We start from the raw sequence: 27,919 nt of genomic DNA on the forward strand, positions 1-27,919 counted from the left end.
ATATGAATATTGTGATATAGAAAGTGTTTAAACCCCTGTGACAATGTTTGGAAGCAAGTTAAAGTCATTTACATTATCAAATCATATCAGCTTCTAAAACAGAAGTATCATTGCACAATCTCATGTGTCTATAGAAGCTGGTATCCATAACATTTATAAATGGGAGCTGCATATTTGCTGTAGGAAAGCTGTGAGTAAACATGACATCACAGATGTACACTGTTTCATCCTACGGAAATGTCTACAAACAAAATGTAATCTATCATTTAACATAAAAACAATAGGATTCATTCACAAGTGCAAAGATGACAAGCAAAAAGCTGCATGTTGATAGTACAAAAGAAATTCCTGTTGTAGGCAGCTCACTTGCTTCACAGAAGCCATTCAACTCCATTCAACTCCAAATGGCCACCCCTATATGACAGTAGGTAAAATCTGTGTACCTGAAAATCTGAAGTCTGGCAACACTAATCACTAAAATAACAAGCATATTTTCTGGATTATAAGCCGCAGCTTTTCCCCTTGGCTGTCGGGCATACAATTTATACGTGAACAAAAAAACAAACAAAATCAACAAAATGAAAAAACAAGAGGCCCAGAGGGCCTGTATTGTTCACCCGGATATTTAAGTCTATAATGCAAAACTTTACATTTCTTTACAAGGAATATATTTCCCCTAATCAGCTTCACCCCACAGATGCAGCTTTAAATTTCCTATGGATGAGAACTGAGATCAGTTTTAATCTCTTGATGTCCAGCAATGCTATTACGTTATGGAATGGTAATCTCAATGGCTTCAAAGACTTAATCAATCCTGGGGTAGGACCAGACTCCAGGACAAATGATCAGTTATGATTGTGTTTATCTCCTGATGCTAAGCAATGCTATAGTTGTTCAGTGGGGATCACAACCAGAATAAGATCAAAACCAAAGATCCAAATGAATTGTTGATGGTGCAAAGCAATGCTCCAGGGGGCATTTATACAAAACTGATTTCCCTTTACCAAACAGACGAAAAACTGAACACTGAAGAAGTGGTTTGTTTACATGGTTCTGTCAGAGGGTTATGTAGGTATTATGTAGGTCTAAGGTACCTTATGTGTGTCTATGTGATGATATCACCAACATAGAATAAAAATTAGGCGAAGATAGGTACAAAACCATTTGACTGGAAAGATGTAAATAATAGTTTATCACATGCCTATCTAATATTTTTATGTACACCCTTGTGTGATAATACACAGCTTACTGTCACATCAGGATTGCATACTATGGCATTACATATTCACAGATTACATTATGGCTTCACACTGATAACCATAAAGAGAGACAAGAGGACCTAAACAGTAATAAAGAAAAGTACAATTTCTGCAATATTTGTCAAAATAATTAATCATAATGTGATAAATATAAGATCATTAATTTGTATACATTTTTTTACCAAAAGTTCGCTGAAATAGAAAATTCTTGAGACTTTTTTTCATCGCCCACATTTGAAATGAAAACTCAAGAAAGATCCTTGTATGTATATATGCATCCTTAAAATTACCTTGACATAAAATATACATTCTACATCCTTACCTAAAGACAGTACATTTTTTTTACTAAGGCAGACAGAGAAACTTTTGGCCACTTGTCAAGTCATCAATTTTACCACTACCGATGAACATATGTCTTAATGTCTCCCCTGAAAATCTCACCCAGAAATATAAAGACAGACAGACATTTTTCATTGACATCAGGAGACTGTCAAAAATGCTCTGAATCATTTAATCAATACCTCTAGAAATGCTATAAAATTTGCCATAAAATATGGAGATGAAAAAAACTCACGATACTTCAAGGCTTTTAAGACGATCCTGGAAGATTTATTAAGATAATATCTGTGTGAAACGGAAATTGGTTACCACAGTACTAGAATTTATATACAAAAAATCAATTTCTACCATTCTAGCTGCGTAAAAAAGTTGTATTCCCTGAGAAAGTATATGTATTCTGTAAGATATAAATATGTATTCTTCTAATAATCCACTCCTCTAGAGCTGACTTCTTGAATTTTATGATTATATATCACAAATCTAACCATTTTCTACGATCGATTCTCTCTATTTCAAAGACTGGTTCAAGAATAAAACAAGTTTAGTGTTTTCATGAATATCACGAGAAACAGAAAATTCAGAAGATGACAGAAGATGATAGTGCTTCAATGAAAAAAATTATTATAGGCCTGCATGTTATAAGCCCATCCAATATATGTTGCTGTTCTTACAGAGTAATTACAAGTGAATAGTTATTTTATCTGTCCTCTATAGAGACAACCCTCTGATTTTGAATAAGAATTTAAACATTGGTTCCTTGGGTCTTTTTAAAGATAAATGCACAAACTGGGACAACAATAATGCTGCTGCAATACAGCTTCCATACAGTCAAACCACTAAAGCAAAGGTAAATTATGTGAACGCTTTATTTCAAAGCATATTGTCGAATACACTACTGCAATAGTAGGTTGTGTATCCTTTTCTGTTTACACCAGTGTAGTATGATAAAATGAAGCCCATGGTAAAGTGATCTGCAGTTCATGTCACCATTATGATGAAATGAACCCCCACCCCCCCCCCCTCTCCCTAGTAAAGTGAAGTCACTTCACACTTTGTTTTCAATTGATGTTTCTTCACTTAATTTTTTATCAGTTTACTTAACTATGTTCCTCAATACAAAATAAAACAAAAAAACATGTGTAAGGAAATATATGGTGGGAATCTACAACAGTATCTATAAAGAAGTGATATAATTTACAGAAGTATTACACACATAGCGTTTTCATGTTTCCAATGGAACTTCTCGATTCTTCTAAAACAAATCAAACTATATCCTGAAAGTCACTGAAGCAGGAAATGAAGCTCAAATTCAGCATACAAATCACATGATGTGATTACATCACAAAAACCCCAAACAAATATCACGCCATATTTACGGTATCAATAAACTATTGTTTTTACTGTTATTCAGGGTATGACATAACCTTTACAATCTTTCATGCCGTGTCAGACATTTATATCCTAAATGTAAAAGCATGTCTACAGCAGTTATCTCGCTCCTTCAACTGTGTCAAAATCCCATTACAGGTCTCAATAATCACAAAGTTTAGGATGGCAACTGCTCGTAGAATATAAAAGATGCTTTCAGGGTATAACTGGTGTCTAAAGTGAGAAACTCCTCATAGTTGGTATATGTCAAAACTTCCAGTCTCTCAACTGCAAGAGGACTAAAACACAGGGCTGTGACTAATTTGCCAGATAACTATAGACAGTTGAAGAGTTTCAGGGGTTTAGTTTTCCCTGAGGATCTACTAGACCAAACATTTTATTGATTTAAGAATTTGAAAGGAATTTTTTATCCAAGGACAATCAGGACAGCCCCCAGCTTCAACGGAGCAGAAAACACTTCAATTTTAAAATGAAAGGTAAAATGTTACAATTTTTCTAAACATACTTTTTTCTTTTTATGACTGAAATGAAAGCTGCCCAATCAGTTATCTTATCAAACTCCCACTGGTTAATAAGTCACTTCTCAACAACTTTCATTAGCTAATCAGTCACTTCACAGCAACCTTCATTAGCTAATCAGTCACTTCTCAGCAACCTTCATTAGCTAATCAGTCACTTCTCAGCAACCTTCATTAGCTAATCAGTCACTTCTCAGCAACCTTCATTAGCTAATCAGTCACTTCTCAGCAACCTTCATTAGCTAATCAGTCACTTCTCAGCAACCTTCATTAGCTAATTAGTCACATCTCAGCAACCTTCATTTGCTAATTAGTCACATCTCAGCAACCTTCATTAGCTAATTAGTCACATCTCAGAAACCTTCATAAGCTTATCAGTCACTTCTCAGCAACCTTCATTAGCTAATTAGTCACATATCAGCAACCTTCATTTGCTAATTAGTCACATCTCAGCAACCTTCATTAGCTAATTAGTCACATCTCAGCAACCTTCATAAGCTTATCAGTCACTTCTCAGCAACCTTCATTAGCTAATCAGTCACTTCTCAGCAACCTTCATTAGCTAATCAGTCACTTCTCAGCAACCTTCATTAGCTAATTAGTCACATCTCAGCAACCTTCATTAGCTAATTAGTCACATCTCAGCAACCTTCATTAGCTAGTTAGTCACATCTCAGCAACCTTCATTAGCTAATTAGTCACATCTCAGCAACCTTCATTAGCTAATCAGTCAGATCTCAACAACTTTCATTAGCTAATCAGTCACATCTCAACAACCTTCATTAGCTAATTAGTCACATCTCAGCAACCTTCATTAGCTAATTAGTCACATCTCAGTAACTTTCATTAGCTAATTAGTTACATCTCAGCAACCTTCATAAGCTTATCAGTCACTTCTCAGCAACCTTCATTAGCTAATTAGTCACATCTCAGAAACCTTCATTAGCTAATTAGTCACATTTTAGCAACACATATTGGCTAATTAGTCATATCTCAGCAACTCTCATTGGCTAATTAGTCACATCTCAGTGACTCTCATCGGTTAATCAGTCACATCTCAGTGACCCTCATTTGTTAATCAGTCACATATCAGCAACATCCATTGGTTAATCACTCTCATTGCAGTAACCTTCGATAGCTAAAAAGTCACATCACAGCATCTCTCATTGGTTAATCAGTAACATGTCCATTGTAGACACACCAGACACTCATTGAATAAACATCTCAAATTCTAGGAAATATGACAACTGAGAGAAGAGTTTCAGAATAAAAGAGTAGCATTATCGTTCATTAGCAGAGGAGACTGACAATACAAGCCATGTCTTTCAGATAAATATGGAGCCAAGAAGAGAAGAGCATGCCATCCCTGTTATCAAACAATCATTAAAGATGAAGGTCCTCTATTGAATGACTTGTCTGTCAAAGGTAAAACTCACAATAGCTTAGACTAAAACCAGGCTATACTCATCAAATATATACAGTTGACATATTCTCTTGTAACTTCTGACTTTATATAGGTTCAGACATACGTTTAATGAAACTTCCTATTGACCATCACAATCTCTGATGTGTTTATAAGACAGAACCGGACCACTAAAACGCTAAGTCTAGTCTAAGAAAGGCAGAATTTGTACTTTAAAAAAAAATCAATTGTGATGCTCTACGATGTCTTTGGTGGCTTGTGGTCTGCAACACTTTGCTATTATTGTAGTAATAACAGGCTGGTGCCCTGAAGATGGTATCTCTACAGATCGAAGATAAAATGAGAGTTCCTTCTTTAGCTACCTTTAGTAAACTAGACTTTGCTTATCAAACTCCATTCATGAGCAAACTTTGTCATCTACAGACAGATCATCTATGTATATCATCTAGTCCTAGTAATCATGTTGATTTGTAGTAGTATCTAATAAAGGAATAGCCAAGTTGTTATCAGTAAAGAACAGCAGATACAATCAACTGACACAAATTGACATGTATCTGTCGACCATAGATTCTACAGACAACCATAGAAGCTACATACTGAATATAGAATCTTCAAACAAACCATAGATTCTACATACACACCACAGAAGCTACAATAAACCACCATAATAAGAAGTAACAAATAAACCATAGAAGCTACATACCAACCATAGAAGCTACATACCAACCATAGACACTATATACCAACCATAGAAGCTACATACCAACCACAGAAGCTACATACCAACCATAGAAGCTACATACCAATCACAGAAGCTACATACCAACCATGGAAGCTACATACCAACCACAGAAGCTTCATACCAACCATAGAAGCTACATACCAACCATAGATGCTACATACCAACCATAGAAGCTACATACCAATCACAGAAGCTACATACCAACCATAGAAGCTACATACCAACCACAGAAGCTTCATACCAACCATAGAAGCTACATACCAATCATAGACACTGCATACCAACCATAGATGCTACATACCAACCATAGAAGCTACATACCAATCACAGAAGCTACATACCAACCACAGAAGCTTCATACCAACCATAGAAGCTACATACCAACCACAGAAGCTACATACCAACCATAGACACTATATACCAACCATAGAAGCTACATACCAACCACAGAAGCTACATACCAACCATAGAAGCTACATACCAATCACAGAAGCTACATACCAACCATGGAAGCTACATACCAACCACAGAAGCTTCATACCAACCATAGAAGCTACATACATACCAACCATAGATGCTACATACCAACCATAGAAGCTACATACCAATCACAGAAGCTACATACCAACCATAGAAGCTACATACCAACCACAGAAGCTTCATACCAACCATAGAAGCTACATACCAACCATAGACACTGCATACCAACCATAGAAGTTACATAAAAAACATAGAAGCTACATACCAACCATAGAAGCTACATACCAATCACAGAAGCTACATACCAACCATAGAAGCTACATACCAACCACAGAAGCTTCATACCAACCATAGAAGCTACATACCAACCATAGACTGCATACCAACTATAGAAGCTACATACCAACCACAGAAGCTACATAACAACCATAGACACTACATACCAACCATAGAAGCTACATACCAACCACAGACACTACAAACCAACCATAGAAGTTACATAAAAAAACCATAGAAGGTACATACCAACCATAGAAGCTACATACCAACCACAGAAGCTTCATACCAACCATAGAAGCTACATACCAACCACAGAAGCTACATACCAACCAGAGACACTGCATACCAATCATAGAAGTTACATAAAAAAACCATAGAAGCTACATACCAACCATAGAAGCTACATACCAACCACAGAAGCTACATACCAACCATAGAAGCTACATACCAACCATAGAAGTTACATAAAAAACATAGAAGCTACATACCAACCATAGAAGCTTCATACCAACCATAGAAGCTACATACCAACCACAGAAGCTACATACCAACCATAGATGCTACATACCAACCATAGAAGCTACATACCAACCACAGAAGCTACATACCAACCATAGACACTACAAACCAACCATAGAAGTTACATAAAAAAAACCATAGAAGCTACATACCAACCATAGAAGCTACATACCAACCACAGAAGCTACATTACTGACCATAAAATCTACCTACCAGGATCTACCGGAAAGCTGCCAAGCCGATAAGTTGACCATGGGCAGTAATTTTAAGTGGGCAATTATTTGGGGTTAAAAAAACTCTGTTTCATCAACATTTTATATGTCAAATTTCCAAATGCTTCCACGTGTTACCGAATCGCACAAAAAACGTGGCGATCCACAAGGAAATTACCAGAGTTGTTAACATTGAAACTTAAATTCATGCTATCTATTGTGTTCATTCTTTTGTTAACACTAGCATTGTAATACATTGCCTACCTGTCATGTTAATTTAGACTTGAAACACTAGATAATTCAATGTTGAATCTTTTATGTCAAACTCTAGCAGAACGTGGAAAATTGCTCTATGTTTAAAAGGTGCTTTTCAAAGAACTGCTTGTCAAACACACATGAGAAGATGAGGACTATGGATGGGGCCTCTGATAGGTGATTTATTGTTATGAGATTATAATGCTTTAAGCTACAAAAGCACAAAATAAAAAGGGCGCTTAAAATAGATTAAAAAATATTTATGTTGCTTTTTATGCACATGAGATTTGTAATTCTTTGCCATCAGTAATCAAATGGAATTTTAAGAAAATACTGCGTCTGATTTCCCTATGGAGAGCCTCATATCTATAAGCTAATCAAGAAATGGTAGTCAAGCATGACCTAGGACTCATAAGTCACATTTAACGGGATGTATGTTTGTGGTTGACTAGAAATTTGTGCACTAAATAAAAAACAAAAATGGAAATAATTATTTAATACTTTCACTGAAAGGTACAAAGATTGCATTGATATATATTTGCATACATGCAATAATGAAGTATTCAATGGTAGGTAGCCGTAGAAACGCTTATGATCAGTCTCCAAAATCAAGGAAAACTTCACTATCCATAACCATGGCACTTATTGGTCCAGGTTTTCATGATTTTCCATTTAGCTGCCATGGACGGCTTTCCAGTAGATCACGGTATCAACCACAGAAGTTACAAAGACCATAGAATCTACAAACAAACCATAGAAGCTACAAACAAACCATAGAATCTACAAACAAACCATAGAAGCTACATGTCTACCTTTTGCATGTAACAAACCATAGAATCTACAAACAAACCATAGAATCTACGAACAAACCATAGAAGCTACATGTCTATCTTTTGTATGTAACAAACCATAGAATCTACGAACAAACCATAGAAGCTACATGTCTACCTTTTGCATGTAACAAACCATAGAATCTACAAACAAACCATAGAAGCTACATGTCTACCTTTTGCATGTAACAAACCATAGAATCTACAAACAAACCATAGAATCTACGAACAAACCATAGAAGCTACATGTCTATCTTTTGTATGTAACAAACCATAGAATCTACGAACAAACCATAGAAGCTACATGTCTACCTTTTGTATGTAACAAACCATAGAATCCACGAACAAACCATAGAAGCTACATGTCTACCTTTTGTATGTAACAAACCATAGAATCTACGAACAAACCATAGAAGCTACATGTCTACCTTTTGTATGTAACAAACCATAGAATCCACGAACAAACCATAGATGCTACATGTTTACCTTTTGTATGTAACAAACCATAGAATCCACGAACAAACCATAGATGCTACATGTCTACCTTTTGTATGTAACAAACCATAGAATCCACGAACAAACCATAGAAGCTACATGTCTACCTTTTGTATGTAACAAACCATAGAATCTACAAACTAAATAACGGAAGAGGACAAGATAAAATGAATAAGAAATACGACCTGGGAACTTGAAATGGAGGAGACAATACTGTACTGGTATTGGAAGAAGAAGCTGAAGATGTCTAAAAGAGGATAAGAGAGTGGAATGAAAGGAGACGAGAGAGGAAAGGCAGTAGGATGGATGGGACTGAAGAATGGGAAAGAGAGAGGGATTTGGAGGGAAAGAGAAATGAGAGAGAAAGAGAGTAGGACAGAAGGGAAGGGGAGTTAAAGAACGATGAGAAAGAAAGGAAGATGAGTTGAAAAGAGAGTGGGATGAAGAGAATTAATGTAGTGCAGATAGAGGAAAAGAAATGAGACAGATGGAACATATAAAATACGAAGAGTGGACAGGAGGAAGTGAACAACTCAATGAGTGATTGAAACAAACAAGAAATTCCAAAACAATTTCTGTTCAATTAGGATTGTTGGGAGACAATTACTGAAGAGACATTTTTAATAGTCACAGATCCTCACAAACCATTTAACATTCTGAACACCAACAGAATTCAAAAGCAAATGGACCTACTGTTTCAATGTAGTTCATTTTGAGCAAGAAGCCATACAGAAGTGATTGAAATTGCCAGCCCTAGAGAGAAGGCTAATGTAATCTCACAGTTCAAACCAAAATGGTACACTGAAGAAACTCTACCAATCACAACATATCTATCAATGTCTGTATCTGGTCACTTTCTCAGCTCCTCTGGGTATCCCTTCAAGTTAAAACAATTTACATATATTACTACAGTAAATGAATTATTAATGGCTTTTGGCATGTGCAGTTGGCAGGATATTTTGAAGTAAAGGAGAAAAAATTCACAAACTTGACGATATAGACAGTGGGTGTAGAACAGATTAAGAACCTGATATCACATGTAGATACTGTCTATACAGATTGATACTGGGATGAATGGCTCTAAAGCTTGTTGAAATGAAAGACATTGACCAACTTTCGAGGTCAAAGGGGTCAAATACATCACATATTTTTTCAATTGGTATATTTTGACAGTAGCAGTATCCAAATTTTGCATTGTTAGGTTTTACATTTCAAATCAACAAAATTTCCTACTTATTTCTATTTTCATTAAATCTAATTCATTGGTTTCCACTTCTGGAACACCTGGTCTTATTACCATTGTTTTTTTCAGGAGTTTCCTTGTAAATCTTTATTTTGTTCATATTTTCTTGGGTTTTTTTCAAATAGAAGTTCAAATGAGAGTAATTCCCTGAGAATATGAGGTTATGAAACCCAGTAGCAGGTTTAGTATTGATGTGAGGTATATTTTATGTTAGGGTGGCAAAAAATATGGAGATTATATAACTGAAACACTAATTTAAAATGCAATCTGAGGCATTCTATACTAAACACTTCACAAAACACCATCATCCTATCAAATATTCATGTATATATCCCTCTAATGAATCTGTAAACAGGAAACTGATACCAACAACACAGAAACTAGATACTGATCAAAACTGATTACTAGGTAATATACAGATCTAATGTAATTTGATATGTTGATTTTAGAAAGCACTCTGCAGTTGTAATTTGTAAATTAGGTCATTATTAATCAGCAAGATATATTACAACTGTCAAGGGATGTCACGACACCTAAAAACAAGTTCATCTGTATCTGATGAGACTTCTAACTCTCAAAATGGATAAAAAATTCATCAGATTAACAAATCAATTAGATTACGCAAGTTTTGGTTGATTTTCAGTCAGTTTTGCTTCCCCCGAAGATTTTTTGAAGATAATGTTTACATAAATGACAACGGATAGTTGAGCTAATATCCATCAGCCTGGTCTAGGAATTAGGTAAATACTATTATACAGAACAGACAAATGTGCTGACACTTACAGACTAATTAGATTTTCGTATTTGCATGGTAAAATCCTATAATAACAGCCTATAACATAGCAAACATCAGTTACGATGAAATGTTGATAGAAGATAAAAATCAGAACAAATCAAGAATTGAACTCAGAACTTTGTGTTTATATATGCAACACATACCCACAACTAATTCAGCCATGAATATTGATCTTGAAAAGCATTAGAATTGGTATACAACTTGATTTTGGGTATGATATAAAACTGCCAGCATTAAAAGTAATAGACTCGTAGGCTGCTTACATGTATGACAGAAAAGTATCAATGTCAGAATGATTGAAGATTGAAAATTATTTAGAAGAGACAATGAGTGATGTAAAGGATTTACAGTCAAAATATGTAACCTTGAAAACCACTTCAATGAAAATTGGAACTTTCAAATGTGTGGGAATAAATTTACAACAAACAAAGCTTGTTTCAAGCTTGGGAACCAATGTATTTTAGCACTATTTGTAGTGACTAGTTTGAATGATTTGATACCTGATTGGGGGAAAAACACATGGAAAAATAATGGGTTTTCCCCCATACAAGGTGAGAAATGATGTTACAAACAGCAGAGGTCACATCAGACTGCAGTCACACTACATGTTTGGTATAAAATATTCAGTTCCTAAACCAATGTGAATGTGTCCAAGATTTAAACAAACTCCCAAAGGACCAACAAATCATTATTCTTAATTCTTCAAGCTAGTGTCATCACTCAGTCTGGAAATAGTGTAGTAAAGACTTTCAGCCTTTATTTCCATAAGGGCATATACTGTGAAAGGTTATCCACAGGTCAACTTTGTCACTAAATAATTATCTAAGTATCTACTCTTCTAGACCCGTATCATGTATAAAACGTTTGGGAACCACATAAAACATTCCTTATTGTGATGCAATTTTTATCCAAACGAGAAATATGGACTCCCAACAGTCATTGTCCTATGACTAATCAAATAACACGGTAAAACGTTTTTATTGTGTTACAGAAAGGGTTCAATGCACGATTCTAATACCAGTACAAGTCTGCAGTACACAGATCCAATCTCAGAATAACAGTAGATGTCAGCCTCATTATGACTCATTGTTGAAAGGTAAATCTTGTCGACAGCTGAATCGAAGCTAATAGCAATCCTGTTAACGGTGAAGTGAAGTCAAACTAAAGCAAATACTATATACTGTAATACAAAGGGACTTGAGCAAGTCTAATAGCTTTAGTTATAGCTATATTCAAATGGGATTTTATCAACCTGTTACCATATTTCGCCTCCAATGATCCCTGTGGATAAACAAACAAATTCTGAATCGAAGTCAGGGGTCGGCTTATTACCAATTGTAGAGCAGGCAGTTCATTTTTTTTTTTTTTTTCTGTCTTACTGATTTTTCTTCAAAATCAAGAACTTCACCCAGCTTCCATATTACCATGTATTTCAGCAAAATCAACAACTTTCAATCTGAATTCGGCAGCATAACTTTAATGTTTTCTTTTCAAAGTGGACTCTCTGCCTTTGCATGATTTCCTACCCCTAAGTGTAACTTTGACCATCAATGTTAACACATCTGACACTCACCAAACAAACTCTAAGAGCTTTTATCAACAATGACAACTACTCAAATATTTTGGATTCTATATTTTATTTGTTACAGCACAAAATTCATATCATTGTTCAGTGCTCAAAGCCAAAGATATTTTGATAAGCAATACTATGTCCAATTGGTTATCATATATGAAGAGATTTGATTTATAACCTGAAGGCAATCTGCCGGTACAGATTTTCAGAAATTCATTTTACAAAAAGCTTAAAATTGCCTTCTTTTACATCCTGCAGGCTCTATCCTTTATAATAGCAAGTAATATGCAGGAAATTATGGCGGTATAGAATATATTTTCATTTGAGACAAAACACTGACAAATAGATTTTAGTTGAGGAATTCATCCATAGACATTCACGAAAGTCAACTATCTGTTTGGTGAGCCCCGACAATCAAATTCTCATTTTTCATCAAGCTTATCATCTGTTAAAGGGGTGGAAAGTGAATTAAGTAGGTACTAAACAGACAGTATCAAGCTGTACGATACAAAAGCTGACCAACAGAGATCAAAATTGGAAGGTAAATCTTTACACAATTAATTAATATCAGCTAATTATCAATATCGTAGCCAATTGGACAAGTATTGTAAATGGAATGTTTAATACAACTTTTCAATGAATAATGTGCTGCATCTCTGTTGACCCTTGTGTTCAAACAAATGTATTAAAATGTAATATACTGCAATAATGTTTAGCTTTAAATCGTTACTGAAAATCATACCATCCTTCACCATTTTGAAAAATGTTCCCATGTTTAAAGATAACTTTTCTTTTACTTATCATGCCCTCATGAATGTTTAATTGGTGAGAAATATTCATGTTTATAATAAAGGTCAATGATACATGCGTGACATATACTGAACATGTGTATGTTTTAAGATATAGGTATAATTTGACAACTGTAGTTGAAGTATAGTGTCCAATGCGTCAAAGTTTTCAGTGACGGGATCACACAGTAGGTCATAGTATGTGTAATTAGTGCTGTAAGGTCAGGCGTACTTTCATCATGTAACAAATTGAGAAATGGAACTGGAGCTGGTCAAGCAGAAATCTTTGATTGTCAACTGTCTACAATGCCAACCAATGTTAAAAGTCTCTTCTCATGAATATATCAACACAGCTGACACAAAGAGCTGCCTTCATTTACAGACATCAATCTCATTGATTATCATGGTGAAAATCTGCCGGAACAAAATATATATCTAATTGAATGTAATTGCTTTAATGAAAGCTGTTCAATCAGACAGTTACCTTATAAATGTCACTTAGGTCAAGGTTGATGATACGATAAAATGTTTACATTCACATCCCAGGTAATGACAAGAATGGCCAAATCAGCTCACCAGTTACAGTTTCATTTTTGTTGATAAAATCTTTAATGTCTTACTTTCTTATTAGCTACTTTTTATTTTTGATAGAAAATTTAAGAAAAAAAAAACCCTTTCAATATGTCTCATCCTGGAACATATTTTGCTATATTATGTTACACTGTAACAACTAAATATTCACCATGTACTGCAACAACTAAATATTCACCATGTACTGTGACAACTAAATATTCACCATGTACTGCAACAACTAAATATTCACCATGTACTGTGACAACTAAATATTCACCATGTACTGTAACAACTAAATATTCACCATGTACTGTGACAACTAAATATTCACCATGTACTAAATATTCACCATGTACTGCAACAACTAAATATTCACCATGTACTGTGACAACTAAATATTCACCATGTACTGTAACAACTAAATATTCACCATGTACTGTGACAACTAAATATTCACCATGTACTGCAACAACTAAATATTCACCATGTACTGTGACAACTTAATATTCACCATGTAGTTATTTACCATGTACTGTAACAACTGGATATTCACCATGTACTGTAACAACTAAATATTCACCATGTACTGTAACAACTAAATATTCATCTTGTACTGTAACAACTAAATATTCATTATGTAGTTATTCACCATGTACTGTAACAACTAAATATTCAACATGTACTGTAACAACTAAATATTCACCATGTAATTATTTGTCATGAACTGTAACAACTAAATATTTATCATGTAGTTATTTACCATGTACTGTAACAACTGAATATTCATCATGTACTGGAACAACTTAATATTCACCATGTACCGTAAAAACCAAATGTTTATCATGTACTGTAACAACTAAATATTTACCATGTACTGTAACAACTTAATATTCACCATGTACTGTAACAACTAAATATTCACCATGTACTGCAACAACTAAATATTCACCATGTACTGTAACAACTAAATATTCACCATGTACTGTAAAAACCAAATATTTATCATGTACTGTAATGACTAAATATTCACCATGTACTGTCACTTCTAAACATTTACCATGTACTGTAACAACTAAATATTCACCATGTACTGTAACAATCAAGTATTCACCATGTACTATGACAACTAAATATTTACCATGTACTTATTCACCATGTACTGTCACTTCTAAACATTTACCATTTACTGTAACAACTAAATATTCACCATGTACTGTAACAACTAAATATTCACCATGTACTGTAACAACTAAATATTCACCTTGTACTGTAAAAACCAAATATTTATCATGTACTATAACAACTAAATATTCACCATGTACTGTAACAACTGAATATTCACCACTGTAACAACTAAATATTCACCATGTACTGTAACAACTAAATATTTATCATGTACTGTAACAACTAGATATTCACCATGTACTGTAACAACTAAATATTCACCATTTACTCTAACAACAAAATATTTACCAAGTACTGTAACGACTAAATATTCACCATGTACTGTAACAATCAAATATTCACCATGTACTGTAACAACTAAATATTCACCATGTACTGTAACAATAAATATTCACCATGTACTATAACAATCAAATATTCACCATATACTTATTCACCATGTACTGTAACAACTAAATATTCACCATGTACTGTAACAACTGCTACTATCACCTGAAGATCTAATACACTGAAAGCACTAGTGCAAAATGTAATGTCTTCTTTTGTCAATTATCAATTGAATTTCCTTGCATCTCCTCATTTTCAACATCTTATATATTAACCTTAGACTAAGAGTTTATAACATGATATCTTGATATAGATCCTGTGACTGATGTACAATGGCATGCATAGATACACTGATGGACAAGTAATGAAAACGCTTGTATCTATTAGACCCCACACTCCTTCCTAAGAGGGTTAGATGTACTGTTTGTATAAAACCAAGGGCTTTACCCAAGGATGCTTCAGGTCAAATGTGGACAAACCTGAATCAATTTAACAAAAGAGAATATTTAATAATTTGCTTTCACTATTCAGCGCTGCCTCTCCTTTCCCAGGTGGTCAAACCCATGGTTCATACACAATTGATCCCCTTTACCAAAGGAAGTAAATATAGGATTTTTCAGAATAATGCTTAATCTTTTAAAACCATTCTTAGAATCTTCCAATCTTCTGGGTAGGATACATCTCACAATGACATATTGATAAAATCATAAGACATTGTCATGTTTTTATTTGAACACCTAAAGTCTGTGTTCAAACTTCAATAAAGAAGATTACATTACTGCATTACTGGTGTGCTGTGACAGGTTATAGCTCTGCTGACAGTTTATGAGTGATGTATGTGTAATTACTTTACTAACAAAAATTCCCATGATGACTCTAAGGTCAATTGAAAGATAATATATGCCATTGTCTTTGGGTCTTTGCACCATGAGTAAAAAATGCAACATTCATTATCTGAGGCAAATCTACTGAGAAGAACAAGCTCTTCACTTCAGATCTTTAAAGACAATTCATCATTTTTCCTTTTTTTTATGACAAGATATTTTCTTTACTAGCTTAAAATCCATCTTTAAGAAAATCTTGTCTATTCATTTACTGTTTTTAGGAAAAGGTATTTTCTTCACTAACAAAATTCCATTTCCTAGGAGTTCACATGGGTCATATGTAATTCAAACCCTGTTATGCTAGATGTGAACTTTCTGTAATATGTAAATAACTTGATTTGAAATTCAAAATATCTGCCATACTTCTGAGTTTTACCAATATTCCTACTGGAGTTACCCTATGCAAGAAGAACGTGTGAGACATACACTTGCCTGATTTACATTTTGGACAGAAATCTGCTGCAAAGATTCTCTTACATATAGCTTCTCATACATTGCAAACTCACATCTATATCAGAAATATTCCATTGAATGAAATGCAGACAAAATTAAAACAGTATTAGATGTAACAGTAGGAAACATTCTCCTGAACATCAGATGTAACAGAAAATTTAAGATTCTCAAAATTGTGACAAATAAAGACCAAAGAAATAAAAAATAAAGCAGACGAGTCATCTTAAAGAAATAATGGTAGCAATTCAAATTACAATTGTAGGAAATCTGTTGTCAACAGTTTCTTAAATTCTGTTTGTGTCTCTTACTTCTTGGCTTAATACAGTGCAATTGCTACAGGTACAAATTTTCGAAAGTGGAAATCAATTTGTCAGCAGAATTTCTGTACTCTTCGTCAAGAATAAATCATTTATTAAACTACAGATCTAGAAAATTTGTTTTGTCATTAAAAATAATTGAATTCCCTTTGGGAAGGAAAACTTGAAATTGCAATCTTTTTATAAACCTTTAACAAAGTTATGGTCTGACTCCCTCCAGCAGATGATATTAGGTAAATGATTGACAAAACATTACACTAACAGCCATCCATGCCTGTTATCGTGGCATCAATATATTATTCCATTATTAAGTTACAAATAATTTTACATATCATTCTATACCCAAAAGTGTCTTCTCAATAAATCAATGTTGACAGCATATCAGGAAGAATACAGAATTTTTTCATAACACTCTCCTTACATTTGAGATAAGATTAATTCTGGCACTCATCAAGATGAAACAACTTTCAAAAAGACAAAAATGATTTTCATTGTATCTTTCAAGTGTAAGTTTATTTCAGTTTCATTTCTACAATAGTCCCTCATATTTTACAACACATGAAGCCATTCACATTAAAAATGTATAACAGCAGTACCAAATTAGATCTAGCTTTCTATAGAAAAAAAAACAGCAACAAAATTGTCCTTGATCTATATATAAAATTGACTTCACAACAAACTGATGACATAATATCAATTTTTTTTCTTTGTCTGAAAGTTATATCCTATATATAAATCATAAAGACCTATATTTCTTGTTTTTTCTCACCCGCCCCCCCCCCACCCTCCCACCCAATCTTTCCCCCACCCCCAACCACCCCTACTCTTCTTATCCTGAAAGTCTATAAAAGTCATTGTCATTTATTTTCTGTGCTGATTACAAAGTTACAGATCAGTGCCTTCAGAAGCCAGACTCTACCTCAACCATTAATTGGGTTACAACCAAATAAAGAAGATGATAAGACTTACCATATCCATGAGTGTCGGCGTCTGTTCCCGCAAGCAGTCAAATCAGAGACAGGAAGTGACAACATGGCCATTCATCTAATGGTATCCAAATGGTGAAATAACACACAAACTAAACCAATGTATCTTCTGAACAGTGTTTCCTTTTCTACTTAGTGACAGTTCTCGAAATATCGTTTTTAACTCGTTTTTTCTTGGATTTTTATCCTCAATGATCAGAATGGTTGAAGATCACACTGGACATACTGCACATCTCAAATACAGGTCACAGTTTACTGAAACTTTCATTCAATCCAATTATTCCTTAGCTGGCAAATAATGCTTGTCCCAACATTTCCATAAACAGAAAATGATAAAAACTGTTATCTATACAGATACTTATACTGTAAAAGTTTCCTTCCTGTGGGTTAGTTAGCTATTTCTTTTATATACATATAACAAGTATTTCTACTAAAACATTTGAAATTCCTGATCATGCCAAGGGCAAATAACTGTCCTAATTAATTAATAGGTTTCATTAATTAGATTAACATGAAGAGATAGTTTGCCAATAATCAGTTAATAAACCAACTGAAAAACGATTTTCAAAAAGTAGTACCCATCATCAACAAATATCCATTATGAATTAATTATTTCAAAAAATCCAGTTCGTCCGATTCAACTATCAAAGTTTAATACTCTCTTTAATAAATTTCCATTGCGATACATCCAGGAATTAAATGGAGAACATATATCCTTAGACAGAACTTAGACAGAATGCAATGGTTTTGAGACTGAAACGTTTTCCAGGTACACTTCCAAATTTATCAGACAGTTGAAGCCAAACCCAAGGTTTAACAAGAATAGTCACACAAAGAGCAACAATATACACGGTACTGAAACAATTCTCAGCTCCCACGACACCAACTGTTCATGGAGACAAATATCTGACAGTTGGGTAATATTTGAGAATCCCCAGGTTTTATAGGCCTTCAGAGCTGTGTTCAGTAATCCATAAGTTCATAAAGCCACTGCTGCATCGTAATATCAGAGTCAAAATTGATCACAGAGCCTATAAGATAAAAAAGCCAAAATGGTGATATTTTCTTCAGTGTTGTAGAGAACTTTCAGCTAGAGTATTACAGATGGAATTCTATGTAAGACACAGGCCAAACAGATCTGATTGTCTAATTGATCACACATGAGATCACAGATTTTTAGGTACTTTGCCTGAAGACAACATACAGCAACATTAGTACCATATTCCAACAGGTTGGGAGGTGATCAAGAAATCGTTACACTACTGGCTCATAAATACTACTCATCCCTGTTGTTCTTCGCGTATAATGATAACATCCACCGAGCCCTCTGTCAACAAGGTTCAGCCTCAATCCTCGTCAATGTTACGGCATGCTTTCGTCGCGTGCGGGACACTGCACTCAATGATACCTAATGCCAATTCAGCCAACACAAGTTTAATGTATAGCTATGAGGTGTTTGTTGTATCTGCACGACACAGACTCTTCATCGCTACTCTGATCCCGAGTGCCCTCTGCTTACTCCTATACGACAACAAAGCTGTCCCTACTCCAATATTTTTATTCAAACATGAATTACATCACAATAAGATAGAAATCTATATAACCCTATCTGTGAGTTCCCAGAAACACTTTTACAGTTAACATATTTCTACATAGGCCTTTCAATTTTACAACAGACCTATTAAATGCAGCGATCTGATCAGGTTTGTCTCTCAATACCAAGCAGATCAAATCCATTATCCATCACACCTGAGTAGCCCCTTAAAGTAAATCACTGAGGCAGAAACCTTCACAACAGATTTGTCTGACAAAACAGAAATTTTTCATTCATTTTCCCTGATCCTTACCTTTTAAAAAGACATCATAATCCTAACGACAAAACGTCAAATGAATTTCAATTTATATATTTAAAACCAGCGAATGAAATTTAAGTAACTGATTCCGGAAAACTTTAGAAATGACGAGAGGTTTTTATCAACAAAACAGTGTAAATCCTCAGTGGTACTGAAGTGTAGAAACTTTAACCTACAAATATGCTGAGGATTATGGACTCTTATTGTCCCCGCACATGTCAACAACCTATATAAAAGGAAAATACCTTGTTTCAATATTGACAACAATAGGAAAACGCTCCAGATCACAAAAGTGGCTTCTGCAGGCAGATATTGAGCAACAAGAAATTCTATAATATGTGATGTCCCAGCACTACCTTTGACAGCAATAAACATGTGTAATGGTTCAGTGGAAAGTGAAACCTAGATAAAGTTAACTAAATATAGACAACAATATTCAATTCAAACACAGGTCAATTTTCAAACTGAGTCAAGACTGTTTGTGACGGTCTTAATTACAGGTGTCAACAGTTTTCCTATTGTAGATCAAGACAACCATATATATTTTATTATGTATGTAAATTTATTCAACCACTAAGACCCTTTGGGGCATGTAACACATACTTATAGATGACAGATAAGTATATGGTTGCTTAAGTTTTTTAATTTGTAAAATAAATTTCATACAATACTACTTGTTTACCTTCGATTCAAATTATTTTCCTTTCTCAAGATTTCAAAGGCAGATTATAAGTAAGGAAGACCAATAAATGACGTTATGTCATGGAGTTTGTCTCATGTTACTTTATTTCTTTCTTTCTTATTTGAATTAAGTGATGTAAGATAACACAGAATCCAGCAAGTTAAACCATATATAACAAACGCCTATTAACAGCTTTATTAATTTGAGCATTTAACTTCTAAATAAATTTTACTGTAAAATATTTTTAGCAATGAGATGGCAAGTGTATGCTATATTTATAATGTGTGTATCTCATTAACCTAGATTAAAAAATACAGCATATATCTAATTTATTCCTGATTAAAAACGGCTCTGAAACAATAGCAGTTTTATAGATATATCTTTTCAAACAGATTAGTTAAAAGGAAGTTTGAAATGATTTTAAATGAACTAGTTCCTATATTTATAAATTAATCAATATTATCAACAATATTTCAAATCATGGAAATTCAATTAAAAAGTCCTTTGGTGATTCAAGTCCAGAGAGTTAATGTAATTTTGTGTTTTATCTCACATTCGTTTTCTGACAAGTCACTACATTAAGTTAAGGAAAATGTAACATGGCCAGGAGAATGTGTGATTGCGTCGAAACAAATTAATAACAATTTTCAACACACTTGACCTCAAGACACATCTTTGAATTCAAGTTACATTGATTGAATTGCACAGCCAAAGCATGTTACATACCACCCAAAATGACTCTCGGTCTTGTGGTTCTAAGATGAAGTTTTAAAACAATTATGTTTTTCAGCCACGTTTGAACTCAGTCACCTTAAATTTAATCCAAAGTCAATTTCATCTAATTGTTCAAAAGAAAAAATTCAGTTGAAGATCTGTATTCATTTCACACCCTTGAACATAGGTGAAGGTCATTGATTCAAAACAGCCACTTGTATCTGGTTTAAGACTTCCCTGTTCATCAGATGTAAAAAATATTCACTCATTGAAACTTTTAAACACCATTCCACATTGCATTTTTTCAAATGGAGAACAAAGGTCGAAACAAACTTACATTGGTAAAAGATATAACTTCATAATGTGATACAAACTGAAAACCCCATAAATGGATTTTAACATAATATCCAGATATTTCCAAAATAAATACTGAACTGAGGGTCAGGCAAACACCATGTCCATCAGTCTTTCTCGTCATGCTGATGGTTTTACCAAGACAAGCTGATGTATACATGAAATTTGTTAATATGTCTTTACATGCAATATTGTCATTAGTTACAAGAACTTGAGTGACCTTAACAAAGAGTTTGTATGATCTATCAATCGAGTAGTTCTGTATATATATCAGTCAATGTTATCATGTAGAAACCATTCACAATGCAATCATATGTATATATCTAAAAGTTTAATCAGGAATATTTCATCTAGCACTAATATAACTGCAGGTTTCTAGAAACCTTTTTATTTGTGCTTTTGACTAAGGAGATGACAGTTGGAAATGCTCCTTTTTATTTGTGCTTTTGACTAAGGAGATGACAGTTGGAAATGCTTCGTGCTATATGTTTATGACTATGACACATCAACAGTAAGAATCGATAAAATGTTGGGAAAATGTAATGCTGAATTACACTCCCTTGAGGAAAATACATGATGACTGAAAGTGCCAAAATGTAAAAATATTTTGTAATGATCATTATAATAACAGTAATTTACATTACATTGACATTTGAATGACAATATCGATGTGATTCTAACACATTCCGAGACAAAACTATTTACAAGTACAACATACAAAATCACATAGAAAAGGAAATATTTATTTTTTCAACACCATGTTGCTTTCAAGTTATTTTGGTATATATTCACATAGAGTTTCTCATCCAGCACTGATTGTGGCTATTCGTTTTTGTTTAGCATCACTTACAGAGGTAAATATCACCATCTATAATGTTCATCAAAAGCAATAGAATGTTGTAAGATACTTTACCAATATACAATATTAAATCAACAAGTACTATAATTCAGAAAGTGCAATCATGAAGGATAATTTACAATCAAACTTTATCATTAAGTCTTTTAATGCATCTTGTTCACTGAAATAAAGAGATTAAGCCAGGCTTTAAGTGAGATCTCTTCATAGGCCTAAGCATGTCAACAACACAGACTAATGTTTGCTACAAGAGCTGATAGGTTCCTTTGTTTTCCTGTTTTCCACCACTTCAACATTCCCCTGCCTGCCTCCCCGTAAGTATATCACTACCATGGTGTACAGAGGATGTATATAATCAGAGCAAAAAAACGCCAGTATAGTCATTGATCTGCAGGTTAATCCTAACACACTGGTAGCATAGGGGAGCTCTCAATCACTGCAGTATCCTAGTGTATTGTTGTTAATCACCATGTATTTAATGTTGAAACCATTTTCTCGTTTAGCATGACTGAGGTCACTTCAAAGTTACCAAGTCAAGAAATATAACCAGCGTACATAAGACATGATCTGATTGAGGTCTAACACCATTCAACTGTAAGCCTATTGTAGAACTGTAGCCTGAGGAACCCAGGGTCATTATAAGCCAATAAGACCAGCTAGACGATATTTACTTGTAAGGAGAGTAGGAGGTGCTGGGTTTTTTTTATTCAGTAATGAACATTTTAAAGTTAGTAACACATCAGAAAGGCACTAGCTTTACACTTCATACTTTTCTGCACTAACAAAGTGGTAAAAAAATCCACCTGATGTATAGGCTTAATGAGATAGGGTTGGAAATGCTGCTTCATTTCAAAAGCATTTCTTGTCCTGACAATTTAGTATAGGTGTATATGGAAATGGTTTTATATATATGCATGTGCGACAAAACTTCTTTATCTTAGACAATAGGCCAAACGAACCTGCATTGCTCAGCTGGTAATCAATGCTTTTCACAAATGCATTAAGGATTCACATAATTATCATTCAAAATCTTGGTCAATGAGAAAAATTCATCACAAGGTTTTTATAAATTTGACCTCATGACTATTTCTATTCCCAGAGTTTGTTGAGCTTTATCCAAGGAACCTACTAGCCAAGTATCATGATTTAAGGTTTTCTGCTTAATCAGAAACTTGTCTGGAGGTTTTAAGAAATTTAAGTCTGATCATTTTTTTCACAAGCTTTATGAATTTTCATTCAAGGAATCTTCCAGCCAAATATAATGATTTTAAGGCTTTTCATTATTAAGAAGAAGTTGTTTAAATGTTTTATCAAATTTGACTCCTGTGACATTTTTTTCTGCAACGTTTGTCAAACTTTTATCCAAGGAACACTCCAGCCAAATATCATGACCCTAGGCCTTTGATTATTGAGCAGAAAAAAAGCAATTTAAAAGTTGACAAAGGATACCACACTAGATAGGCTCACTTTGCCAGGTAAGCTAACAAGTCACATTAATAATGGTTACTTGTATCATTCAGATTTCAGTCAGGAGATGTACTGTATATATTACATGGTTTGTCAGGAAATCAATTGTTTCATTACCAGCTGAGAATATCTAACAAATCTAGACTTATTTCACTGAATCTGACTTGGACTTATTTCACTTAAAGGTAAGTCTTATTCAGATTTTACCTAAACAGTATAAAAGAGCCCTAGATAACATAAACATTTAACAGCTAATAGATAATAAAACCTCAGGATTTTTAAAAGATTAATGACGCTTTTCAAGTAATCAATCCTGCAGGAAATTACTCAATCCTGTCAAGGCGATTATGAAAGACATGGCAAAATCATCTTGGACTGACACAGACTCCATCAGAGAAATCCTCAAGGTGGCTGTAATTGTGTCTATCTGGTGATATAATTCTACATACAAATCGTTATATCTCTTACTTAAATCTGATTTATCTCTAGTGTTAAGTCTGATGCTACAACCAGCTGCATGATCATGGTTCACTATATTATCATCTAATAGTGCATATTTCAAAATATTCTCATAAACAATATCTTCTTTTCCAGTTGTATCCCTCCATGCTTTCTTTTTATTTCTTATCACACTTAACCATCAGGCTTACATATTAAATTTACACTTTTCCATTATTTTGAAAAAAAGCAAAGGTATGACAAAGTAATTTAGCCTTGCAGTCAAAAAAAATAAGGATTGAAACATGAAAACTAGTTAAGATATATATCACTTCCCTTAGGAACTTACTCCTGAAATGTTTGTAAACAAAAGTTTGTAATCATGCACATACGAAAGCATACAAATTATGGCACATACAGATAACAAAGGGCCATAACTCTGTTTATGATGAAACAAGAAAGGCAATTTCAACATGTGACAAACTACTAAACCCCCATGCATTATGACCACAAAAAGTTAAGCAAATTGAACATTGTGTCTCATAACTCCCAATTAAGCTGGGATGAGACTTGATTCTGAGTATGTGAAGCACTCAATCTGGCACTATCCGAAGATATCCTCACACACAAAATTTGGCAAATTGTAATGGACAGCACATTGTATGAGACAGATCCCACAGCATGTGATATAATTGATTGACAGAGTGCCCTGATGATATTGGTGAAGGGTTATAGATCATTTTCTTCATCATCATCTTCTGTTTATTAAGGAATAAGACACACAGACCAATTACTACAGCAAGTCCAGTCTATGCATCTGAAGTAATTAATTAAGACACAATATCCTGATCTGAAGTGCTAATTACCCAGCTGAGTCACAATGTTTGCTGTTCTGGGATTTCTATGACGTTTATACATTATCACTTACTATTCTTTTATATCATAATTAGTTGAAGAATGTTTTAAAGAGACATAGGAATAAATTTCTCAAATAGTTTACAAAGAAGAAATGGTTGGATCTTAAAACCATTTTATGTAAACTTGAAACCATATTCTTTATATACGTTACTACACAAATGTCATTACTCCTAACCTATCGTTGTTTGAAACATAATTTTTTAGATCTCAACATACTTAACCCACAAGACCTTGAATAAAGGTCAAGGTCAATTATTTGAACAAATCGGTAGCCTTTCATCTACTTATATCAAAGAACCAATATCAACAGTCTGAACCTTTTTGTTAATGAGCGGAAGTTGTTTATAGATTATATCTGACCCCTGTGAAAAAGACTCTTCAATTCAGATGACCTAAAAATATCCTCAGAACCATCACAAAACTACCACTTTTAACTTCTTTAATGGCTACAATAGCAATTCCAAACAACCTCCAGTTTCTGTTGACATTTTATCCATACAGAATAATACATATCACAAATTCTGAATGAATGGAGTTTTGCAATCAAGATTTTTAAATTTTCTATCATAAAACAGTTCATGATTTAGCAAAGGATAAGATAAATTTGAAGATGCATTTCAATGAAATTATTATTCAAAAACCAATTTAAGTACACTTCCCCCCTAATTGATAAAGATAATGAGAAATGAAATCTATGTGCCTGCTAAGAGACAAACATATCTCCTCTAACTCAACGTCAGGGGTAGGCTAATTACAGGACAATAACCCCAAGGGACATGCATATCCACTAACTCATGGTTGGTGGAGGGGCTGATTAAAGGATAATAAGGCCAAGCAGACAGACATATCCTCTAAAACCTCTAACTCCATGCCTTGTTAGCCTAGTCTGCCAGGATCCCGGAGTAACCACTGTGTATGTTCATGCCTTGTTAGCCTAGTCTGCCAGGATCCCGGAGTAACCACTGTGTATGGTCATGCCTTGTTAGCCCAGTCTGCCAGGATCCCGGAGTAACCACTGTGTATGTTCATGCCTTGTTAGCCTAGTCTGCCAGGATCCCGGAGTAACCACTGTGTATGTTCATGCCTTGTTAGCCTAGTCTGCCAGGATCCCGGAGTAACCACTGTGTATGTTCATGCCTTGTTAGCCTAGTCTACCAGGATCCCGGAGTAACCACTGTGTATGTTCATGCCTTGTTAGCCTAGTCTACCAGGATCCCAGAGTAACCACTGTGTATGTTCATGCCTTGTTAGCCTAGTCTGCCAGGATCCCGGAGTAACCACTGTGTATGTTCATGCCTTGTTAGCCTAGTGTGCCAGGATCCCGGAGTAACCACTATGGTATGACAAATCCGCATACAACAGTTATGGTATGTATCTCTGAAATGAAATTATCATGATGTAATGCTTACCATGACTTCATTATTCCTCTTCCTGTGTGACATAGCTTTGCCTTTTTTTAGTTCAGAGGATGTTGCATAATACAAGATTTTGTATGAATGTATTGGGGAAGGTAGACAGGATTATTTGAAATCCTTGTTAGGTGATACAAAGATGGGTATAGTCAATGAATATGCATACTGATGTTATGGTAAGTATTACGTCATGAAAATTGGTTTTTCAAGAAAAACCTTAATTTTCACCAGAAATTAGAATGGACACGGAAAGTATGAAACAAGTTCATGACATTTTGACCCTATTAAATAATGAAAATTAGGATATTGTTAGGTAGAAAAGTAACACGTCATGAGATAAAAACCAAACATGTGACATATGTGAATCGCACACACCCAGACAGGAAAGGGCTATTTAGTGTCAACAAGACATATAGCTGTAATCAATGCTTGCCGTAAAGCAGTGAAATTGATTGGACTATCCTTGGTCAAGCCTGCCTAATGATCCAATAGACTGTTACACTTTCAGTAATGGTCAACATACAATACTGAACAGTTGTCTCTTTGTCCATCTATTATTGATGAAACTGACCACTTAATTCTCATAAGGCAACGAATAGTTTAATTCTAATAAGCATTATGTCATTCAGTATCCACTAATGTCCAGTGTGTTACACAAAGTGACCAGAGATTTGTTAGCTTAATGTCAACGTGGGTTTTTTTTTTCTGATGGTCCACGTTTTGTGCACTTTTTGCCAAGAGCTAGAAGACAAAAGAACATCATGAAAAAGTGTTTGGTTTCATCTGAAAATTATAATTTTGATGTAATTTTTTTTGCTATTTTCTTACAAATTTGAATCTAACAAAAAAAATGGAATCTGTTGAAATACACAACTTTTACAGTAATTTTGAGCTACTACAGATTTGGAATCAAATTCCAATTTTCTTATTTATGGTAATCACATTTTCAATTTGATCAAAATATCATGTATTCACAATTTCAATAGAATGCTTTAACTATTTTCTTGATTGTTTGTCAGCTTAGGAAATCAAAACAGATGAGGTCATAAGAAGCTGGTATCTGTACCTGATGAGGCCACTTAAGTAGGATACTTATACTGAAATGTCCTTCACTGGACATGGAAGGATGACATCCAATGCAGTCACACTATACTGACAGTACAAGGCTAACATGCAATGCAGTCACACTATACTGATAGTACAAGGCTAACAAGTTCTTGCCAATCATTCAAAGCACACACAGAGCACTGGTACTTATTCTAAAGACTTTGGTTTGTCTTGACCATTAGGGAACCATAACTTTCTACACTAGGAGGAAATTCAATATCAAGAGGCCAAAGTCAGGTATGTCAAGTTGTAG

The 27,919-nt window shown here is 34.2% G+C and overlaps 1 long non-coding RNA gene across 2 annotated transcripts in view; it reads left to right on the top strand.

Moving 5' to 3' along the window:
* The window catches only part of LOC132555414 (uncharacterized), an 83,585-nt gene that overhangs the window by 21,432 nt on the left and 34,234 nt on the right, over positions 1-27,919 (top strand). Inside the window, exons 4-5 of one of the 2 annotated variants that reach the window (XR_009554437.1) lie at positions 11,771-11,875; positions 17,765-18,341. The exons of the other annotated variant lie outside the window; for it this stretch is intronic. This is a non-coding gene — a long non-coding RNA (uncharacterized LOC132555414). Of the gene's footprint in view, positions 1-11,770; positions 11,876-17,764; positions 18,342-27,919 lie in introns of those variants that run through there. 2 annotated transcript variants of the gene reach the window in all.

The sequence above is a fragment of the Ylistrum balloti genome, unplaced genomic scaffold (assembly GCF_031769215.1).
Source record: "Ylistrum balloti isolate Yb309-2 unplaced genomic scaffold, AGI_CSIRO_Ybal_v1 Utg370486, whole genome shotgun sequence".
Lineage (NCBI taxonomy): Eukaryota > Metazoa > Mollusca > Bivalvia > Pectinida > Pectinidae > Ylistrum > Ylistrum balloti.